Source organism: Chamaea fasciata, unplaced genomic scaffold (assembly GCF_029207755.1).
Source record: "Chamaea fasciata isolate MVZ Bird 193981 ecotype frontalis unplaced genomic scaffold, bChaFas1.0.hap1 SCAF_7, whole genome shotgun sequence".
Classification (NCBI taxonomy): domain Eukaryota; kingdom Metazoa; phylum Chordata; class Aves; order Passeriformes; family Sylviidae; genus Chamaea; species Chamaea fasciata.
In genome coordinates, this window is record NW_027094092.1 from 18,000,851 (window position 1) to 18,024,158 (window position 23,308).

Below are 23,308 nucleotides of genomic sequence, written 5' to 3' on the forward strand. Positions count from 1 at the left end.
GGTGTTTGGTTAAGAAGTGTTTCAGGTTATTTCCCCTTGTGCCCTCCTCCTTTCTTTTCTTTTTAAAGCAACAAGCTATTCTAGATGACTAGCCTGGGGCAGCTGGAAGCACCCCAACCCTCAAGAAAGTGCTGACTCCAGCCCACAAAAAGACAGATTATCAGCTGCTTTTAGGAGCTCCTGAACTTGGCATCTGAAAAATGGAAGGACTTAAAAATGCTAGCAATCCTTTACAACAACAGGATTCTGTTAAAAACCTTCAGTTTTAAGCAGCCATGGTTAAGCATTAATTTGAATACACAGGTTTACAAGGCCATAGACAAGTTGGGACAGATTAAAGAACATCCTTTAAAAAGATGCTCTTGAAAACAATGCATACACACAGAACTGATCCTTAAAGTGTCCCTCACACCTTTATTTAAACTTGGGCACAAAGCAACCCACTGTCAAACAGCACCTGGATTTCTCCCTAGATCACCACAGCACAAAACCTCCCATGACTCCAGAAAACACTCTGCTCTGAATCCTTGGCACACACATCACTGCCTCCCAGCCAGGAAGGATTAACTCTTTGTCTGGAATTGGTCCCAAAGCATTCCCTCCCCAGCACATGGAGAAACAACAGAACATGGGCATAGGTCAATACTGAGCCACCACTGGAAGTTTTTCCTATAGAAGATGACACGAACAAGACAGGACAGAGAGATGCTGAAAAACTTGGAAGGGATGAACCAGTGTGGACCATGCAGATGCACTCAAGCAATATTTCCCTGCAGCACGTGGCAACAGGGAAGACAATGAGAGGGCACATCTCCACTCTGGAGGTGGACAACACAAACGTGTTGCCAAAATTATTGCTCGTGTCTGCCTCTTTAAGACCTGGGTAAAACTAATTTCCATGTCCCTCTCACGCTCATTTGCAAAGAGTTTTATGTTTTAGAGCAACTGGCAAGCCCTTGCTAGGAAATAGTGCAGGATCCTGGGAACTGCAGTGCTCAATGCTGTGAGTGCTGGGCATCCACAGGTGCTGCAAGCAGCACTCCCTGGCCTCACAACTTTGTGCGACATGGTGGAAGAAGGGGTTCAGGAAGACGTGTGCATTTGTGGCAGCTTCTGGACTTCCATGCCATTTCTTTCAACAGGGCATGGGGAAGCCAGCAGAGATACGCTGAAGAGGTAGTCCAGGCACTGTGCTCAGGCTCCCCCAGTAGATAACTGGGATGTGGGAGGATTCCTGGCATTCCAACGGTACCAACAGAAGGTAAGAACATCCCCCCTTCCCCACAGCCCCTTCCTGAGAAGACACCACCGGCACTGCCTGATAAGGAAAACAAGCTGCGTTCGGAAAACGCTTCCCACTCCTACCCACTGCAGATACAGCATGTGCTCATGGTTTGCTCTGCTCTCCATAAGAAGAGCTGCAATTCCTCCTCACGAGGAGCGCAGCTCATCACAGAGCTGTCCCTAGAGGTGAGCTGACAGGTGTGTGTGCAGCACCGCTGCCCCATTCCGGCAGGCGCCAGGGCCCCAGCATTGACAGCGGAGCTCTGGCATTCGTGCTCCCACACGCTCCCGGGGCCCGGTGCCTGCCCGGCAAGTCCCGGCAGAGCACGGGGCCCGGGCCCGCCAGCGCGCCGTGAGCACCGGCATCCCGGAGAGCTGGCCCCGGCTCACGGCGAGGAGCAGCCGAAGCTCCCGCCTCTCCTCCTTCGACCATTTCTCACCCGTTTCTGCCTAATTTCTCCTGAAATCAGCCATTCCAAGGGGAGTGCCATGGGCTGTGCCTGAGGCAGCCACTGGGAGTGAGAGGTGCATGGCTGTGACCCTTTCTTCTGTACAATAGCCTTGAACCCACGTTTGGGTTTTTAACTTGCACTTATAAAGTGCTGTTGCAGGGCAGAGAAAAAAAAAAAAAAACCAACAGGAGAGGAGTTTGGCGTCCCGTCCCCCCGCTCCTCCTCCCCGCAGCAGGCCAGAATTGGAGTTACGAAACAACCTGCCAACCTGCCGGCAGAGTTCACGGAAGGCATCAGAAGTATGCGGCTGGAGCCTGGCTCTTATCGAGGAATTTAACCCCTCTCCTCAGGGACACGGAGACGTCTCTGAAGGGAGAAAGGACGGGCGGTTTCGCCCCACGGATGCGAGGGGAGGAGGTTCCTGGCACGGGCAGCTGAGACCCCCACGCCGCCTGGGCTCCTCCGCTGGCGGCTCTGGACAGCGTTTGCCGCGCCGGCGGGGCCGCGGGGCCGCTGCTGCCAGCGGGGCACGGCACTGGTGGCCGGAGCTGCGGGGAGTGCCTCGGGCAGGTGGGAGGCGAAGCCACCCGGTGCTCGACCGACCGGGACACGACAGGGGCGGCACGGGGCAGGAGGCGGCGGGGCGCGGGGTCTCGCCGGTGCAGAACGCCGCTCCCAAGTCACCCCAGCCCGGGCTCTCCTTACGGGATCCGGGGTCTCTGCGGCGCCCTGCCCCAAGCCAGCGGCTCGTCGCCCCTGCCCCACTTTGCAGCCCCGTGGGCTGTCCCCCGCCCCGATGGGCTCCGCCAGGCGGGCTAGGCGCCGGCTGCTCCGGGGACGGCTCTCTCCGCGGACACCCGGGGCCAGCGGCCCCGCCTCAGCCGCAGCCCCCCTGCTCGGAGCCGCTCCCGGCGGTACCGGCCGGGCTGCGGCAGGGCAGGGCCGCGCCCGGGGCTGCAAAGCAGCGGCTGCCATTGCCCGGGAGGCCCGGCCCGGCCCCGCCGCGCCCGTGCGCACTCACCTGCCGCCGGCCCGGCCACGGCAGCGCAGCTGCGGCTCCGGTTCCTCTCCTGGGCGGCGGCGGCGGCGGCAGCGACCGCCCCGCTCCGCTCCCTCCGCTCCGCAGCGCGGAGCCCCGCCGACCTCCGCCCCGCCCTCCGCGCCCCGCCCGCCGGCCCCGCCCCGCCAGGTGAGCGCCGCCCTCGCCAGGTGAGCCCCGCCCCACACACCAAACTCCCCCGCGTCACCTCCGATGTTTAAAAAAAAAGCCTGAAATTCTCCTTAAAAAAAGTCTGAAATTCTTCTTTTAAAACCTCCCCCAACAACCTTAAATTCTCTTTAAAAAAAGTCATAAAACCTCTCTAAAAAACCGATAGATTAAACCTCTCCTTTTAAAACAGTCTTAAATTCTCCGTTTTGGTTTTTTTTTTAAGAACTCATAAATTCTACATTTCCCCCCTAAAGTCTTAAACTCTCCAATAAAAATAAAACTCTAAAAAAAACTTTCAAAAAGTATTGAATTCACCTTTTATTAAAAAGGTTATTAAATTATCTTAAAAGAAAATCTGAAAACGTTATCATGTTTTTTTTAAAAGAGGACTTAAAATCTCCTCTCCCTAAAAACAAACAAACAAAACCACGCTGTACTTCCCTACCCCTGACTCCCAGCTCAGTGGGGCCTTATGGGCGGGCTCGCTCCTGCCTGGAAGTGCTCAGCCTGTCCGACAGCAGGGGCCAGACCTCCACCTGCCCCAGCAGGTCCCTGAGTAGAGCAGAGAAAACAGCCCCTTATTGGAGAGGAAGAGCTTGGCCTGGTGCACGAGGAGGGTGCAGCCCTCGAGCCCCGTGCCCTTCAGCCGGCTGGGGGCTTAGAACGCCCTAAAACCGCAGAGATGACGGCAGCGAGACAGGTTCGGCTGGTTTTGGAAGAAGCAGGTGTCTGCTGCTATGCTGGAGGCTTTGGAAATTTCTCACCTCCTCCCTCCGTCAGCTTTTCCCATCCTAACTCTCAAAATACCCACCTGAAAGCTCCCCCCACCCTGCATGCCAATGTCCTTCCTCCATGGCCCCCCAAGCAATGGGGATGGCTGTGATGGCATCAGCATCCCATCCTCGAGGTCTCTACTGGTGATGGTGCTCCAGCAAGGCCTGTGCTGGTGCAACCCCAGTGCCAGATACACAGTCACCTTTATATTTCTTTACACAGAATGTCTTGTAAAATGTCCTGCTACTCACACAAAAGGATAAACCACCCATCAGACCCTGGATCCCAAGGTGACTGCTCCAAAACAGATCTCAGGTTTGCTGCTCCGCCACAAAATGTGTGCTAATTTTAACTTATGGTCAGAAAAATCCCCATCTCTTGTGGGCCTTATGATATCTTTATCTAAGGTTTATGACACCTTTAACAACTCCCTTCTCTACATGGAAGCTGCTGGGATTAGGAGGTGATGCAACACACAAGTCCATAGCTGTCACTCAGCAGCTTTAATTGGGTTTTAAAATGAAGTTTTCTGTTGTTCTGACATATTCCTCATAATTATGATCTCCTAAAATCAGATAGTACATCTGGCACTCCGTAACACAGGCCATGCCCTGGAGACCTTACAGCACAGGAGGAACAAAGATCTATAAAAGAAAACAACAAAGGCTGTTCTCAGGAGATACATATCTTATTTAATAGGTTGGATACTCTTCTGAGATCCCAATCAGACGCAAGCTGAGCAGAGGTTCATTTGCCACTAGCAAGGATGGTTGCCTTTCTTTTAAGAAAACGATTTTGAATTTTAAATCTTTCTACCTTTAGCAGGTTGTATAAAGATTGGAAATCTCTTTTCACTTGTAAAATTGTTACTGTGAAAAATAAACAAACCCTGACCCGAATGTCTGCATGATCCCTTGATTCCTCACTGTATGAAAAGTTCTCCACACCTTCCATCAACTGAGATGGATAAAAATGTCCAACGTACAGTTTCACACCAGTGAGCTTTTCCAGACTGGCTCATGGACCATCTTCTCCAGCCAAATCTCTATCTCAGCCCACCTTCAGATTTATTCTTAAAGCTCCTGTGATGCTGAGGACTGACCAGGAACAATGACTGAGGTGATTTCTGGGTTTGTGCCCACTGGCTCCTTGCTGGGTTTTCTACAGGTGTATCTTAGAGTTTTGAAAAGTCATGTCCTCATTGCACACTGAGCAGCCAGGCTGCTTTAGGGAGGGGAGCAATGCTGTCTCAGCATCCTGAGCTGTTGAATCATAACCAAGCAGGTCCTTTGGTCTCTCCAGCAGCAGATGAGATAGTAATCCAATCTGACTTTCCCCAAAGAAGATGATGCTGTCTCACTGCTGTGCTCAGGAGCACAAGAAGTATCCTGGTTCTGAGGCTTCTTAAGATACAGAATATGTTTGCACAACCCCCCCCTCCCGAGTACAAACCTGAGCAGCAGGTTACCAGCTATAGCCTCTCTTAGCAGAGCACATCTTCCCTGGGACAGCCACCCAAGCCCAGCAGTGCTAGTCCATGCTACAGTCCATGGTCAGCGTGGGGCACAAGGGGAAAATGGATATTTGAGGCACCAGAATCTGCAGAGCTGTTGCGTTTTGGCTTTTGGCACAAACCCAAAACCCTCTGAGCTGTTGTTGGGAAGGAAAAGTAAAGTTTCTTTTTCAGGCCCATTTCTAAAAGGAAAGAGTGGGAAGCCAGATTTTCAGAGGTGCCCCATATTCCCTGCTCCCCACAGAAGCTGGATATGGTCAGCATCATGGTTGTCAAACCTTCCTGCCTGCTTTCCTCTCCTTCTCCCCTTGACATGGACTCCTTGAGGCCTTGGGGATGTGCCTCCAGATCCTGCAAGCCTCAGAAAATTTGTCAGTCACTATTCTTTCCTGACACAGCTACGACATTTCATGTGCCTCAGAGAAATTACCCAGTGCATCCGTTGCCCGGGTGGGCACACAGGAGGTCATGGTTTCCCCAGGAGATGAACTTCCCTCTCAAATAAAGACAATTGCCCTCAAATCCCAGCATTTCCAGGAAAGCCCTGGCACCAGGAGAGAAAAGCGGCCAGTATCATACAGCATGTTGACTTTCTCATCCAGCAGACACCCTCTACCTCAAAAGCTGTAATCCAAAGCTAGAGGTGAGGACCTGTCTCTCTCCCAACAATATGTATAAATAATACACACAATTACATCTATTAAAATACTTTTATATACACACACACACATGTACACACACACTCACACAAGAGTACTGTTTTCTGTTACCCAACACATTTGTAGCAGTGTAACAAAGTGCCCATTGACCCTTTCAGTACTCTTAGGGCTTTTGGATAGTTTAGAGGGTATTAAGTTTTTCCAGGTTTCTTGGGAAGATTTTGAACTCACCATATATTTTCTGACAAGGGTTTTATTTTGTGACCATACACCATTTTGGTGAGAGACAGAAGATGCTGCCTCAAGTGTAATAAAAGGGCTTCTCTGGAAGAATTTTTTCCTCTGTTTCTAGGACAACAAGAGACATGAGAAAGAAAAGATCCTGCAGCATCACAGGAAAGCCAAATTGGGGCTTGGCACTGCAGAGCCCTGCAGCTGACTGCCAGGGTACTACAGACTGTACCCCCTCATTTCCACCCACAACCCTGCTTGGGCTAGGCCTTGCAGGAAGGAGAGACCTTGGTCTGGTGGGTAGATGAGTGATGAGCTGTTCTCCTTCAAGGGCAGGCCTTCTGGCCTCTGAAGTGTGATGTATTTCCTGTCCTCCTGCTTTATTCAAGGCAGTATTCCTTCCACTTCTGCAGCAAGCCTGGAAAAGTTGCTGAGCACTTGTCTTTTGTGGCTGCAAGGAATGGGGATGCTCACCAGCAGCCTGCAGGATTGCAGTCCAAACCAGTAAACTTTTTGGCTACACTGGTCTGATGTCTTTGGATTGCCCTGTGTAGGCACACAGCCCTTTCCCAAAAGCATTGACGGCCGCTGCAAGGTCTGCACGTCTCTCTCTGCTTTTCACACCTCTGCTGGTGGGAGCCATGAAGGGACACCTGCAAAGGGTCTCGTGAAAAGTGGTGCCCAGCACACTCACGGTGCAAGATGAATACAAACCCCACGATAGAGTCAGAGCCAAAAATTCCAGGTCTCTACATCCTCCAGAAGTCGGCATTGTCTGGTCTTTGCTAGAATGAGTTTTGCAAAAGGTCCAAACAAGAAAATTCTACTTTTAAAGTGGAAGTGAATAACTCAAAATGAGAAGGAGGGCTCTCATATCTCCCTTTTGCAATAAAGAATAAGGGGGGATAAAAAAGCGATTTGGTTTGGTTGGATTTCAGTTGCATTCCCACTCAGCAACCCCCGGGGGAGAGCATGGCTGGATCATTACAACTTCATTGCCATTCACCATTTCAAATAGCAAGTTAGCTGTGTGACATTGGGAGCAGGGGAGGAAAGAACAGCTGAAACAATGGTGGATGGAAGTGAGAGAGAGAAAATGGATGGGAGAAACAGAAAGGGGAAAAGACAACAGTATGAGGAGAACAAAAGATGCCCAGGGCACATCCCGCAAGGTTTTGTTTCCCGTCCAGGTGCTGGGCAGAAGACCTGCTTTTCGCCTAGGAAATAGCCTCATTAATTATGGCTGTTGAGTATGGGAATGCAACAGCTCTTTGCCATTCTGCTGCTCGGCTAGCCTGTGACCTGAGCCGTTCGGGTTTCCCAAGCATTTAGCAGTGTGGTCATGCTAATTTAGTTCGGTTTTTCAAAGGCTTGTGGGGAAAAGTCCTCTTCTTCCCAGAGGCATTGAAAGTTTTGACCTCCTGACCCTCCCTTTTACTAGGAGGTTCAAAAGCAGCATTGCAGCTGTTAAAGTTTTTCTTCATGCCTCAATGATTCTCTGATGGCGGACCAAGCTGGTGTTTATCTAGGCTTGACCTCTCTTCTTTGAGCGCGGAGATGTCTCTTTCATTCAGTGCTACAGGCAGGGCAGTGCTGGAAACCTCCCTGCCTTGCCATTCACTCCCTCCCTGCGTGCAAACGCACCAGTACCCATTACTAATCCATCCCCCACCAGGAGCTGGGGTTCCCGGCACTGATCCCATTTGTCCATCACACTGCAGATTCATTTACATTTAATCCACCATGGCCTGTCTATGAAACATGAACCTCCTCCTGCACTGATGCTGCAACCCATTTGACTTCCAAAAGTCAACGGCTGGTTTCAGGGGAAGAAAAAATTCCCCTTCCCAACAGGCTGGCCTGGCATGGACCTTTGGTGTCTCATTCGCCCCTCCACTGCCAAGGCTCATTATTTGCTGGGCATATCCTCCCCTCAATTTACATATTTGTCAGCACATCCAGGGTGACAGGTTTCCTCTTCCTCAAGGGCCGACATCCATCAAGGCACTTGAGCACAGGTTTAACGTCAAGCATCTTGTTTCAGGGTGTCACTCACATGTCACATCCCTTAGCTGAGACATTGGAGAGAGGTGGCCTGATTTGTAACTGTTGTAATCCTGGATGTTTACTCACAGCAGCCCCATTTTCAAGCCAGGAGAGGGGCAGTGCCTTCTGCTTTAGCACAGGTCTCACCAGCCCATCTCAGTGCTGAAGCATTAGGTTAGGATGCAAAGAGAGGTGAGAGAAGGCAGGAGAGGAAACATCTCCGAACTACTCGTCCCTAGAGCTGTGGGATTAACCACATTCACACCGACAGATTAGGGTCATTAACCTAGTCATTAAAGCAAGGGAGAGTCCTACTGTGAATAATGGCAGTGCTTCACACACTGGCAGGTGCCTGGTCCCTGTGGTGGAGGCTTGAAGGTGATGAGATGGTGGTGAATGGGAGACTTCTCCAAGGCAGGAATAACACTCACCCTTTTTACACCTCTCCTATCATCTGAAAACGGCAAGCACAGGAACGTGCATGGATGAAGTACTGAACTACCCTGGATGATGCCCCCAGTGCCCATGTTGCAGAGCTGTTTGCAGAAGGATGCTTCTGGTCAAAACTGGGATACCTGCCTACGCTCTGGGCTCCTGACCCCTGCTCAGTTATTGTCTCTTTAGGTGAGCTCAGCTTCTCGAGCTGCAAAATTCGGATAATGTTTACTTTGCTTCCAGGGGTGTGGAGGAACAATTAATTAATGTTTATGAAATGCTTTCAGATCCCTGAACAAGAGGGGTGAGATAAGCAGCAAGGGTTCATGAGGTAGGTGGGAAGCATTATGATGAATTATTGCATTCAAAGGTAAATTACTGTTATTGCTGCCTAATAAGCAGACACAGCCATTAACCTCTGACAATCTGATTTCTAACTTTGTTCACTCCTTTTCTCCTCCTTCTTCCCAACAAAAACGTGGTTTCATCTTTGGTACTCATATCCAGTTGAAGTTGACTATAATGACTGGATAAACCACGCAAGGCTGACCTTGGTGCATGTGGATGAGACCTGCAGCCGGACAGCTCACACCACTGCCATGAGTTTCTAGGCTCTGATAGCATCTGCAGCAGGCAGATTACTCTCCTCTGCAATGAGAACCGTCCCCAGACACAGTCTCCCATCCAGCTTCAAGCAGCAAACCTGCTGTGTGAGCTCCAAAGCTTGTGGCAGATCAGGAGGTGAGAGCGCCTAGATGTGATCCCACCACTCACAGTTGCCACCCCTCAGGTGAGCTGGGAAACGTCTTTGTGCATGCCTCTAGCCCAGCCTTTGCTTAGAAAGGCTTAAATCCCAGCAAAGGCCTTGCACTGGTAGGAGGGCAGAGAGGCAGTGACACAGTGAGCAGGCACACGGGAACTGCTCTAAGCTGAGCTGAGAACAGTCCTCAGGCAGTTTGGCCATCTTTGATAGGAAACCAAAGCGAACCTGACCTGTTTTAAAACAGTGTGAGTAATGTGAATCCCCAGCTGGTGTGAGCAGGTTTTTCTGGTTCTTGCTCCAGCTTTCCCCCCTCCTTCCCTGCCTGGGTTCCCAGTTTCGAGCTGGAAGGACACCTGAGCCTGGCACAGCTTCCACCCTTTAGGACACCTTTTCCTGCTCTCTACCTGTGCCATTCCCATTGCCCCCTAATTGTTTTTCCAACACCATGCCTCAAAAGCCACCTGCCAGGTTGTGCTCTCAGAATCCCCCTATTACACAGCCAGCCCCACATCCTCAGCCTCACAGCCCTCTCACACCACCAGCACTGGAGGTTCTCTCCCACACCTCACTCTGCTGGTGCCAGGTGTCAGAACAGAGTCTTACACCAACTCTGGGCCTTGCTGGTAACCAAGTGGGGACCTTGAGCAGAAATAAGGAGAGTCCCAAGCCTGGATTGCTTTTGATACTGACTTGGACATCCAAGGCCACTTCTACACATAAGCTCATAAAGTACAAGCAAGCTTTCCAGTTTCTAATTGTCCTTTTTATACTAAAAACATTTCCTGTTAATTTTTTTCTCCCTGCCAGGAAGACCAGGGTTATGTATGAAGACCCTAGTTCAGTAAGATAATTACCCCTGGGCTGGAACCAAACACTGAAGACTTAAACCCCTGCAGGATTTAAGCCTGAGATTCAGTCCTGTTGAGTTAAAGGTCTTTGGAGAGCAGGATTGAAGGCCTAAAATCATTCCAGTTCCTCTGTGCCTCCCTGGAAATCCCAGTCTGGTGGGAAAGCAGCTGTCTCTTTTAAAAGTACAATGAAGATAACAATAATAATCCTTAGTTGATCAAGTCCTAACTGGGTCCTATATGCACCTGAAATGCACAAAGAATACCTAAACAAAGAACAACAGAGATTTCTTTTGTTTTCCTCTTTGACAAAATGTTGCAGTCTTTATTTTAATTTTAAAGATAAATTGCTATCATCTTCAAGGGACTGATCTCTTATTAGCTATTGATTTTACATGAAGATGTTATTTGTCAGGATATTTATCTGCTCTCCATGTCCAGAGTACTCAAGTAGGATAGGTAATGTCAACTGGAATTCATTTGGGGAGATAAATAGAAAATAGATTTCATAACCTTCTCTGCTAAGAATAAATAGTGCCCAATACTCTACAAAGTATCACTTAACTCAGGTTTTCCTAGTAACTACATAAATCATGCAAAGTTGCTTTTCCATTTGTATGTTCGTGGCATGCCTGAAACAAAAATATCATCCAACAGATGCACATTCAGCATGTATCTTCCTTTCTATTGGGAAGTCAGTAAACTGGCTTTTGCTTCCATAATGCTGAGCTCCTGGCAATTTTTGAGCACAGCCGTACTCAGCACATGGCAGGCAGCTCTAATAACAGGTGACCTAAGCAAAAAGGAGGATTTAGACTGCCCTTGCTCACCGAGATTTTCCACCTCTTAGTAGTCAATATTTGCCTTCAGGCTGTGAGTTACTTAAAGAAGTCAGGCCAGCCCTGTACCAGTGAGGCTTTGCAAAGTGCTGCTTATCTTCTGCAGAGTGTGTGAGCCAGCTGAGCCCAAAACACACACACAGCAACCCCGAGGGCGACATGTCACAGCACATGTAGTCCCCTCCAAATAGCACTCTGGTGAGTCCTGTTGTCCTACCAAGCATCCCCCTTTTCCCCTCAGGCATGGGAAATATGCCTGGCTGCCATTCAGAGTGAGAAACAACTGAAAAGCCAGAAACCTTAGACACGATGAAGCCTGGACTGTGTCGCCCTCAACAAGTGAGAGTTTTAGAAAACACCACCTTTGTGAAACCAGAGAGAGAAAACAATACAGAGCCTGGCATGGGCAATGAAATATGTATGTACCTAGGACCTCATCCAGCCCTCTCCCGCCACTGTACCTCTCAACTTTGCATTCAAGGGGCACTGGATCTCATCCAAAAACGATGCAGGGGAACAAATGTAGCCCTGGCAACCCCACCGAGGGCAGGGAGGAACAAAGAGGACCCCCGGGCTGAATTTGTTTCTATTTTTAATCCTTATCTTTACCCATCACCCCCATGCATGGAAAGAGGCTTCTCAGCTGTATAGATTTGCATTGCTATGGGAGTTTGAAGTGATAAAACATTTGGCCTGCCTATTCAGAAGCAATTAGTGATTCAAAGCAGCCTGAGACATCTTAAAGGGGCCTGGTTTTCCAAGAGACAGGTGCTCTGAGCTGACTTCAGGGGAAAATAAAGTTTTTTAAAAAAATAAGTCACTGGCTGCTTGAAAATGCAATTCCTTCAAGACTTAGTAATGAAAAATAAATATTGCACAGAAAATTCCAGATTAGGCTGGTAAAATCTGGGAGGAGGTGGGGAGATAGGCCTGATTTACAGTCCTGGTAGAAGTAATGTTTATCTATCTATTGAACACATATAATTTATATTTTTATGTTACAGGTTTCCCTCTACACCACCATGACTAATGCAGGCAGAGCCATCACCCACTGAAGCTGCCATCCCAGCATCCCTGTCCCAACAGCATCAGCACCAAGACAGAATTTCTCACCCACACCTTCTACAAAGAGAGGAGGTATTTTTTTGGGCATTGCTGCCCTTAGACCTTTAAATCTACCTCAGCAAAAGGGCAGCTTACCAGCCTTTAATCTGACTGCAGCAACCAGCACATCCTGCCACTGTTGCATGGCAAACTGAGGAAAGGAATGAGACCTGCACCACAGCCCATGCCGTTACAGGCTCTGTCCTGGAAAGGCAGCATGGGGATGACTAGCTTTCAAGGTGCCTGGGAAAACCAGGAAAACCCATGCTAAGGGCAAGATTGTCCATGCAGAGACATCAGGGCAGGACAAGTTGTTATACAAATGTCCAATGCAGAGAAGAAAGCATCCACTCTCCCCCTAAAGGAGTTGTCCTGTGGTATCCTCCCCATGCAGCTCCTTTTCTCCCTTTATCACCAGGAGACAGAATTTTCTGCAACAGGCAACTGAGAGGAAACTGAGGCTTTTGCTTTGTGCTGTGGAGGCTGCAGCTTCTCTCTATCCCCATGCTATCAAGTTATGCTGACACAACCACTGAATTGCTGGGTTCAGGAGAAAAAGGAGAGGAGGAAACGATCTCTAACTTCCCTCCGGAGGCGTCTTCTCCTCCCCACTGTACTGTGTACAGCACCTGGACTCCCTGCAAAAGCATCCCAGTCAGCCAAAGTCGTTTCCACTACACGTGCCATGCTGCCTGGGGGCTGCTGCTGGGGCTTTGCCAGGCAGAGAACAGCACAAGAAGACTGCAGGAAAGGATAGAGCTGAGTTTAAAAAAAAAAAAAAAAAGATTTCTTCCAGAGAGCACCTGAAAGCTAACAGGGCAGAAGGCCACAGCTGGCAGGGGATGTGTTTTAAACTGCTTTTTAATCTGAGAGCAGATCTATCCATTACAGTCTCTAACATCTGTCTGGCAAGCTGGATGGGAGGGGGCAATAATCTCCCAGGCTGCTACATGCAGACTAAGGGAGAAACCAGGCAGCAGATACATTCAGCAGCCCTCAGGGGCTTCCAAGGCAAAGCACCAGTTGTCAGCAGGTGCTGCTCGGCCCTAGCAAGCAATGGAGGAACACCCAGGTGGTGCAGACATGTCCCTTTTCCCAGAGTACTGTGGGAATCAAATGCTCATTGGGGAAAAATGTACCCTCCACTACATTCAGCTCTGCAGGGCTTAAAGAGCATCTCAGCTGCTCAGCTCCAGGGCTGGCTTAGTGTGGCTCATCACAGCTCCCCAGCTGAGATCAGGGCCTGCAGCATGCACTTGCACATGTAGGGGGACATCTACCCCAGCAGCTTTCAGGCTGGAGAACAGTAATGAGAGAAGGGACAAAAAATACTTCTTCCTATTTCCCAAACATGAAACAAAACTCTCCCAGGTGCAGCTTAAATGCAAAATAAACAGCATACAGATATCAACCTGCATCTTCAGGCACTTGCATGTCCTCATGCAACTGATCCTCGCTGAATTGATCTTTGCCCAAGCTACAAAGCATCAAGGGCAGAGGTGTGAATTGCAATCGCTTTCCCTGGTCCCAGGCTGCTAAATTTGTAGCCCTGATCATGGAGAAATCTTCCCTGATCAAATGAAGAAATCAAGTTTTGTTCCCTGATCATGAAGAAATCCCTTGGCCAAAACAAGGGGCCAGACCTGCAAACCTGTTCCAGGTGATCTTCAGAGTGTTCTACACTTGGAAGAATAACCTAGATTTCAGGCAAGGTCATAAGCATAAGTGAAATGCAAAAAGCAGCTGTAAGAAGGGAACCACAGGTGTTGCGGAAGAGGTCCAAGACACCTGACTGGGGCTAAGCTTGGAAGGTCTGTCAGCCCTCATGGCATCTGCTGTGTTTCTTGTCTCCCCAACAGTAGCTGTTTGTATGTATATCTCACTTCTCTTAGCACATACACACGAACCATCATGTTTGAACTCCCACTGTTGCAAAGACATGTTAGAGATGTGACCCTGAAATGCTGGAAAGGTTCAGAAAGTAAAGCACACTCACAATGTACTTATTCAATCTTAAGCCTTGGGGCTGTGCTGCTTTTTGAGTTGGCAAATTGATGTGGGACAAAGAGACTACTAAAATTCCAGAAGTAATCCCCCTGAATCAGATGTCAGAGAGGTTAAAAAGGGTCTAATGGCAGCTACAGGAAGGACTTTCCTAGATCTCATAGGACCCTCAAGGCCATATAGCAACCACCTGGAAAAATGCACTAGACAAGAAAGAGGAGGAACAGCAGGACCAGTAGGTCCAGAGGTGGTCCAGAAGGCCATCTCCAACCCACTGCTGGTACCACCACTCCCCCCCTTCCTCCCAAAGGAAATTTCCACCCACCCTGGTTCACTTGTGTGACAAGTTTTTCCTCTCTTACCTCTGCTCAGGTGTGACTATATCAGCTGTTTTTCAGCCAAGAGGATGCTTCACACCAAAGGGATCCAGAGACAAGCCTTGTAATTAGGACATGGGTGCCACCCACCAGTTAACCCCTCCTCCTTCCTCATTTAGCCTGGGAAACATATAGCTGGGTTTGTTTATATTGCCCATACATCTTACCATTTGTGCATTCTGCTTTCTGTCTTGAAAGCACTTCAGCAGGTGTTTCGCAAGCTTCTTCCCAGCTCTCATGTGACAAAGGATTCGGACCAGGGACGGAAGAGGATCAGGGAAAAGGAAAGCTAAATAATTTGCCCCAGAGCAAAAAGAGTCGGCAGTAGATCCTGGATCAACACTCAGCAGTTCCTGCCTCTGAATCTCAGGCTCTGATCTTTGCTGGTACCTCACTACCTTCAGGTTCAAGCCTGGTAATTGTGAAGCCCGGTGCTCATCTTGGTACCAGAGAGCAGGTTTTAAGGGATTTCCTTTAGGTCACACCCACTAGACTGAGTGGTCTTGCACCAACAATTATACTATGTAATTTCAAACATCTGGCAGTGGCTTGTAAACCCATGATCAGCACATGTTTCCCTTAAGAGCACCACATGCAAGAGAAGGGAAAGGATTCCTCCATTCATCCAAGCTGTATTTTGGACTGGTTAAAGCAGGCAGTGATGGACTGACAGCCTGGACTCCCCTTTTCATTGTGCCTGCACTACTCTTGGTGAAGAGAGTATGACTGGATCAAGGACTGTCCAGCTCTGGAAAATCCCTAGGGGAGAAAATATTTGATTTTTTTTTTTTTTCCCTGCTAGACCAATGCCTCTGCATCAAGCAGTTGGAGAAATGTGTGTGTCAATGAAGAAGGTGGAGCAGCGAGTGCTTGGATCAGGCTGTGGAGTGAGAACAGCTTAAACTCCTTTTCCCATTACCACTACTAGCCATAACAGTAGAGTAGCTCCAGGCATGTCAGTGGAGCTTCAGCAATCTGAACCAGCACTTCCATTTCTATCAGCCTGTACCTGGAAATTCCTGGTCCAATTGCCCATAATTCTTAATATATTGATAACCCTGCCACAGCTTTATTGTCAGCACTTCTGACTTGCTAAGCCCCTTAAATCATTGGTGCACCAAGAACAGCCCCTCTCCTGGGAGGTTCTGTGTCCACAAACTAGTCATTTTCTCCCCATCAGCGGAAGAATCTTGTACTGGAGCTTGTCTTGCTGCAATCTTTCTCTCTTGCTGCAGAGGGAGAGGAAAGTTCATTAACAGAGAGAAGAGACACACTCCCCATCTTTATCTTTTAATCACAAGGCAAAATGAAAAGGTTCTAGCAGATAAAGACCCACCTAACCAGAGCTTTCTTGGTCCCAGACCCACCAAGGAGCACCTCCCTGGGGTGAGAGCACCACTGTCAGCCCCTTTGCTCTATCAGTCCCTTTGCCCCTATCTAAACCTGCCATTTGCTCTACTCCTGTCAGTGTGTGTCAAGGCTCTGCGCCTTGCTTTGCTTCAACCCTCCCAGACCTAAAAGAGACGTGAGGCATCTTTCACAGCATCTTTCCCAAAGCCCTCCAGGACCTGCTGATGAAGACTCAAGAAGCATTAGAAGACTAGTGTCACCATTGCTTTGGGGATTATTCCTTTCTGGGGTAGGAGAGGCTGGCAATTACAGGGATCAAGTCTCCAGCCCTCTGCTTCATGAGCAGGGAGGGCAAAGCAATTTTGGCTTCTCCACTGCTGGGTATTCAGGGCAAACAAACACAAAGTGCCAAGGCTGCAGACCGCAGGCATTGGGGAGCCTGGAGCAGCACTGGAGACAGCCTCAAATACTGGGGCCAGGTCAGGTCTACCAAATCCACATGCACGCAGGCTGAGTAATGTCTTGAGGAGCCCAAACATACATGGAAATGGCTGGGACTTGAGAAATCTTGCCCAAGGGCCAATGGGGCTCTAGCAAGTGACCGCACCAAGTCATGTAGATCCCACATTCATTAAAAGTAAAATTACTGTCTCTCTTTAATAACATTATTAACGATGTCTGCTGTCCTAGGAACCAGGATTGCTTGGACCTAACATCGCTGGAGGAAATCTGGGCTTACGCTGAAGCTTTCTGGTGAGTGAGCTTTGCCAGGGTCCCTCTGTTACCAGGCCTCTCTGGTGTCTAGCTGAGGTTTGGTCTACACCAGGCCTTCCGAGGGTCAGTCAGTCAGTATGTCTGTCTTTCCTTCCCTCAAAACCTATTTTCACAACACTTGTAGGTGTCCTCAAGCAGAGCATCTCTACTTCTCAACAGTGTTTAAATGGTATAAAGGGAAGGAAGGGGCACAGACTTGACAGGCACATGAGTCCTACAATGACTGTCTTTTCTTTAAGAAAGCAACAGGAAAGAAAACAGATCAAGCATTATTTTCCTTGGTGAGGAGAACGGATAATTTCCTGTTCATGATTCAGCGCTGTCATGTGGAGACAATGACTGTCCTTTATCCTCCTCACAGCTTTGCCTTTAAAACACCGCTCATGCCAGCACACCTCTCCAGGTAAGGTGCAATTACCTGGGAGTTCACTGGCTCATCACTAGCAATTACCCAACTGCCCCGTGTCCTATTAACCCACCCTAATCACTACAGCCCTAAAACTGGTAGCTCCTACAGTAAATACCATCATTAAACCTTTGGGAGTGAATTTACTATCAGCCGTGGAGTGATTGCTTGCTGGGGTCACTTCAAACATGCAAACTGAACAGAAGGATTGTTATAAAACACAGTCCCACTCAAATAAAAGCAGATGCTATTAGCAAGCAACAGGCACTGTTTATTCCATAAAATACCAGGAAAGATGAGTTATTTAATGACTGATATGTTATTTAATCTGGGAAAGTCCTGCCTCACTGGGGCTAATGTTCCCAGTTCATAAACTGCCCCAGCTGAATTGTTGGGGAGATACAGAGTGAGCTGAATTTGTTCCTGTTTATGGCCTGCAAGGTGTGGGTATGTCTTCCCCTCTCTTGGGTTTCAGACTGACATTACTGTTCATGGGTTTAATAAAGCCTGAAGAATGTACTGGCCCTAACTGGTCAGAGAAACAAGTCTTATTTGAACTAATTGGAGCAGGGAGAGCTGTTGGTTCAAGTAGGAACATCATTCAGTCCCAAGCTGCTCAATTTTAAAATGTGATTGTTGAAAATACCCAGTTTGTTTAATTCACCTTTAGTGAATTTTCATGTTTATTCGTTTTCAGGTTCATCTAGGTCAAACCTTCTCTTACATGTCCTTCTCCTAACTTTCACTTAGATACAAAAAGCATCACTGATTCTCACAGATCCAGTAACTGGGTTTTCAAGGCAGAGCCTCTACTGCTGTAAGCCCACCACTCCAAGATTGCAAACTTTGGCAACATTTCAGTATGCAGGATAATTTTTTTTAAACTGAAAACTTGTGCTACATATTCCCATTTAAACAGAGAAAAATGATGTATGTAACAGGCATGACCCCTTTCCCTCTCTCTAATCCCCCCACAGCCCTGGGCCAAGCTGACTGTGCTAATCTTACCCCTCCAGGTCATCAGTGCGAATCCAGGTCAGCAATAACATGCTGCCAGCGAAACACTCCCTGCTCATTTTGTGATGTCCCTCTGCCTTTCGCTGCCACTGCGGTGCTGAGGAACTGCTCATCTACTATGAGCATGATACTAGAAGGGATCTCCAAGTCTCATCCAGCCTTTGGGTCTATGAGAAAGAATTCAGGCAGGTCTCAGCCCTGTGCTCTATTAAATAACACAAGCTGTGATCCAAAAGGTCTTGCCGTTGTTATCCCTCTTCATCCCCCACTTGCAGCAGCAAGACCTGAGTCGTGGTGCTGCGTTTCAATGTGTGCCACTGAATCCATGCAGGACGCCAGCCCTTCCACAAGCTCACCACCTGCCACTGAGCCAGGAAGCTCCTCTGGGGTGGCTGTTACCCTGTGGAGGTGGTTTCTCAACTTGGACAGCTTGGACGTGCCCTGTCATTAATGGCTGGCGCATCTTTTCACGGGTATGTCTCTGCTAGGTTTGACAGGTGCAAAATGGGCAGTGCTGAGTGCTGCCTCCCCGTGCCGGCAAACATCTTCCCCCAGCCAGCTCCTCGCATCTCTGCTCGCATCTTCCAGGTGGAGGAAAAAGCCTTTTCTTTATAGCATGCCCCTGCGAAGCCCTTTGCTTTCCTGCACACAGCTGAGCCCTGGGGCGCCCTTCCCTCCTCACCCCCCAAGCTCCAGAGGGACGGACATGCAGGTGGGTTGCGCTGAGGCAAAAACAGAGCAGCTATTGGCAGGAAAAGCTGTTTCATTTCAATGTAAAGCCATCTTCTTCTAGCACATCTCAGAGCCCCGTGTGCCCTGCAGGGCTTTTGTGAGTTCGATTAATCAAGTGAACCCAAAACTAGCCAAAATCACTTGCTCCGTCCTCTTGGGGCAAGAAAGCTGACCACACAACTGTTGGGAAGCTCCTTGACTCCCCCCTCCCTGCACAGCTTCTCCCCAAGCATCCCTCCCCCAAACCCCACCGAACGGCCACTTTCAAGACCCTCCCAACACCAGAGATTTCCCCATCCCTACTCCCAGCTGAAACCAGCTCCGCTGCCGTGTCTGTGCGGGAGCACAGATGCCGCCTGAGCCACGGCGCGGAGTCGCTGCCGGGGCCACCCACACCGGGGGAAACCGATGCCAGCTCCCAGGTTGGGGCTGGGCACGGCCCGGGACGGCGCAGAGGGTACCTGGAGGAGAGCCAGTGGCCCTGAGCGCCGCTCCTCGGCCGCGATGCCTGTCGCTTCCCAGCACCCGCCGTGCTCCCGGAGCCGAGTGGGTACGGGAAAGTCTGGCTCCTCTGCTTCTCGTTGCCAGGACACCTTGGCGTTCAAACCTGAGCTGGGACCAATCAGCCCCGGGGCTGGGGAGCACCAGCCCCACGTCATCCACTGCTGGCGTTGATTTGAGCGAAAAAGCGTGACAGCGGTCACAGAGCCCGTGGGGAGCTGCCTTTGTGCGGGTGGGCTCTGCCCCCACCCCTGCCGCTTACTGGAAGCCTCTTCTGTCGGGCTGCGGAAAACAAAAGAGATGTGGGGAAGGGAAAGGAGCACTTCTCCCCAACTGCCAGAAGTGCTTTCACAAGCCTGGGTTCTTCTGCATGTCCTCTTTCTCCACGTCCCGGCTGCAGCCCATGTCCCGGTGGTCACCTTACCAGGGAGAGCCTGCACCCAGGTCACCTGTGCCCGGGAGCGACGGAGCTTCCCCAGCACCGGCAGTGTGCTCCTTGTGCCCCAGCGCGGCCGCTTCTGGCGCCTGGCTCTGCCCCAGACGGTGCAGCGTGGGTGCGGGCCCGCAGACCCACGGCTCCAGGAATGCTTTCTGGCTTGCCTGCAGTCGCAGGAGCAATTATTTTTTTTTTTTTCTCCCAGCCAACCCCTGCAAGGTCTTTTTAACGGAGCCCAGAACTGAAGCCTTAAGCCCCTCGTGAGCACAGGGAACTCAGGTGCACAATGCAAACAGTCCATCCTTTGTTAGGGAAACTTTCCTGTCTGACCATTCAGGAAGCACTCCGGCCATCTCACTCCCAAAGGGTCAGACAGGAAAGTTTCCTTAACACCTCGGTGCTGGCTTTTCTGCTCAAACGTGTGCAGCTGCTGCCAAGGTGCACACCTGAGTGAAAGATGCAGCCATCACCTTGCTTCCTGCAGTGCCAAGGTGGGAACTAGTGCATCTTGACACCCCACAGCCAGAGAGGGCTTTACCCAACCCACCAGGCTCCTTCCCAAGTTGAGGTTGGTACAGGTGCCTGGGTAGATTCTGAAGAGAGATCTCCACGTCACCTTGGTGGTTGTGGTAGAGGGATAGATAACACCAACCCCAGGTGTTTTGGCAGCGCTTCTCCCCTCAAGCTCTCTAGACCCTTCAACCCAGGCATCTATGTGGATCTCCTTCCTGCTTGGAAAATAGTTGTAGGACAACATCCTCCACACCCAGAACACATACTGGGCCTCTGGGATAAGCATACCTGGCTTCTGCTAACCCTGCTCCCTGTTATTTTTTCTCCCCAGAAGACTGCTGAAGTTTTGCCAGCTCACAAGACAAGATGGCCTGAAGAGGGGTCTGAGCATGCTGGAGGGTGGAACCATGGGCTCAGCTACCTGTGGTGCCGTGCCTGACTCACTTCTCCATTATACCACATCCCAAACATCCATTTCACTCCATTAATTAGCTATGCTGCTGAGGTGCTATCCACTCCCGTGGCCAACATTTGGGCTGGTGTCCTCGCCACCCCATGCCAGCAATTAGTGAATCCAGACTGACTGCTCACCCCACTCTGCCCTGCAGGTGGATGGAGATGAGCCATAGCAGCCTTTTCCCAGTGGACCCATATCCTGCCAGTACAGCACCAGGCAGCCTGACTGCCTTCCTTGCCTTTGGGCTCAATATAGCTCCTGGTGAAAGAGGTATGATTTAATTAAGGACACTGTTTCTGCAGAAGATGGCCCGTGTGAGGCTGTAAAGGTCTTGAACTCATTAATTTTCAGGACATACCTGCAGTTAATTTGTGGTGGCTTTATAGAGCAGACAAGTGCACAGGGAGGTGTCCATGTGGCTCTGAGGTTGCTCTGCTCATCCTCAGGACCAAGCCTCCAGCAATGCTGGTTAGACCATGCTTACAGATGTCCCTTGTTTGGCTCAGATACCAGATTTCTTCATTTCCTCAATGCAGGAGAAGGCAAATGACAATCACAGAAAGTGATGGGATGGTTTTCACCCTCTCATTAGCTCCATCACCCCAATAACAAAGCATGGGGAGGGTGTCAGCTGTCAGGCAGGGCTGCAGCTCCACTGCCATACAGAGCAAGAGGGTGAAAATATTGACATTTCTGGCAGCCTTCCCAAAGGGAACAGAAAAAAGGGCAGGAGGTCAGGTGTGTGTCAGCGTGGAGCCAGGTGGGTATGAAAGGACATCGCTATCAGTGCTGTCAGTGCTTTTAACAGCAGGTCACGAGGACTGAACAAGGCAGTAAGACCTGGCTGTCTGGGCACCACCATGGAGTAGCAACACCCATGAGAAAGGCAAATAGCAGCCCTGACCAGCAGTGGGGCTTGGGGCTAAGGCTGTCAGAAATACTGAGCTGGGGTTGTTACCAGCATTCCTCCCATGGAGAAAAAAACATTTCTGCACTTCTTGCACATGATTTAGAAGTCCTCCCTTTAATCCCCAACTCATTCAATCCTCCTGAGACAGGAGTGAATTTCCAGGCCCCCAGTTCACCATCCCTTATCTCAAGCTTTAACACAGGCAGCTAACCTTGGGCCTCAGTAACCTGGAGAGATTTTCAGTCAATGGAAAAATCCCACTTGAGAGTGATTTCTCTCTCAGGCGACTGACTCAGCCCTTGGAGGTGCCATCTTCCTCCTCTGCTTAGGCAGCAGCCAGGTATAGCCAGGCATAGTCAAGTGCCTCATGATAGATGGGAGAGGAGTCCTGCCTCCAGGCAGAATCAAAGGATGAGAAATACCAAAATACTCCAGAGGGCCTGGGCCTCACTTCCTGGCTAGGAGCCCCCCCTGACCAGCCTTACACATTTTGTCCAGGCATGGACAGCACTGGTGGATTGTGTAAGTGAGCTAGAGGGGCTGGAAGAGGGCCCAGCAACTATTGATTCAATTCTTCTTTCAGTGCATGTTTGAGTGAAGCAATTCAGAACTGTTCCATCAATTCAAACTTGCATAATAACATTAGCCAAAAAACTCAGGGGCTTGGTCCGTCTTTCCTAGCAGATCCATTATTCTGAATCATTCCCTGAGGAGCAACAATAAAATTATTGTGGCCTGATACACCAGAGCCAAAAATCCTAAATGCCAAAGGTTTTGTTATCATTTTCCTCTGGACAAGAATACCTATGGGAATGTGCCAAAGAATCAGTTTCCCACCTTCCCTATACCTTGAATAAATAACATTATAAAAGAAGAATAGGAATAAAGTAAAATTTAGAAAATATGTAACTGATAAGCACATTCAAAAATAATAATAAATAAAAAATAACACTTGCAAACCCCTTTTAGCACTTGGAGCAACCGGAGCCAAGGAAAATGACAGGGCTAAGGAGGAATTTTGGTGGGCACTGCCAGTGTGGGAACAGTGCAGGGAGGGAACGGTGAATCCCACCTTTCCACACGTACACTGCACCCTCACAATAGACTTGACTAGAAGTTGTGTGTTTTCTCAGTTCAATAACACCTCCAACAAACCTATGTCCATCTCTGCCCTCCCCTGCCCTCAGGTGATCATCTCTTCTATCCCATAGCATCTCTGCTATGCTTTTGGCTTAGCCTATGTATTCCTTGGAGAAACTGTTACAAGGTGGGATTCTCCCTCTCTCCCCATTCCCCCTGAAGGGTTCTCCTTTCCCATCAGATTTGTTTTTCCACATGGCCAGTGGGAACTGACATGAAGGTAAACACACACATTCATGCATGTCTCCATCTCCGAATCTATTTGTCTCACAGGTAAGATGCAAACCCTGCTGAGAATAACAGCTTTAACCATGGCAACGCATTCCAGCAACATAAACACAAAGGCACTGGGGTTGTAAAACGGCTGGGGAAAAGAATGAAAGGAGGAGTGGGACTGGATCCATTGAGGCCTGTTAAGGGCCAGGTAGATGGATCTGGGTTGAGCAGCCAGTTAGTAGGGTTGTTACCTCTTGTCCCCATTTTCCCTCCCTTTGCATTTACATCTCCTTTTGTACTTAACATCTTGCCACGTG

At 49.5% G+C, this 23,308-nt stretch overlaps 1 protein-coding gene across 2 annotated transcripts in view; it reads right to left on the reverse strand.

Moving 5' to 3' along the window:
• Positions 1-19,390, reverse strand: part of LOC136292293 (ras association domain-containing protein 7-like) — a 34,053-nt gene extending 14,663 nt beyond the window's left edge. The window contains exon 1 of one of the 2 annotated variants that reach the window (XM_066187802.1): positions 19,280-19,390. The gene's annotated coding sequence lies outside the window, so the exon portion shown is untranslated. Of the gene's footprint in view, positions 1-2,757; positions 2,849-19,279 lie in introns of those variants that run through there. The other variant, XM_066187801.1, reaches the window with a different exon arrangement.
• Between the last annotated feature and the right edge of the window lie 3,918 nt (positions 19,391-23,308).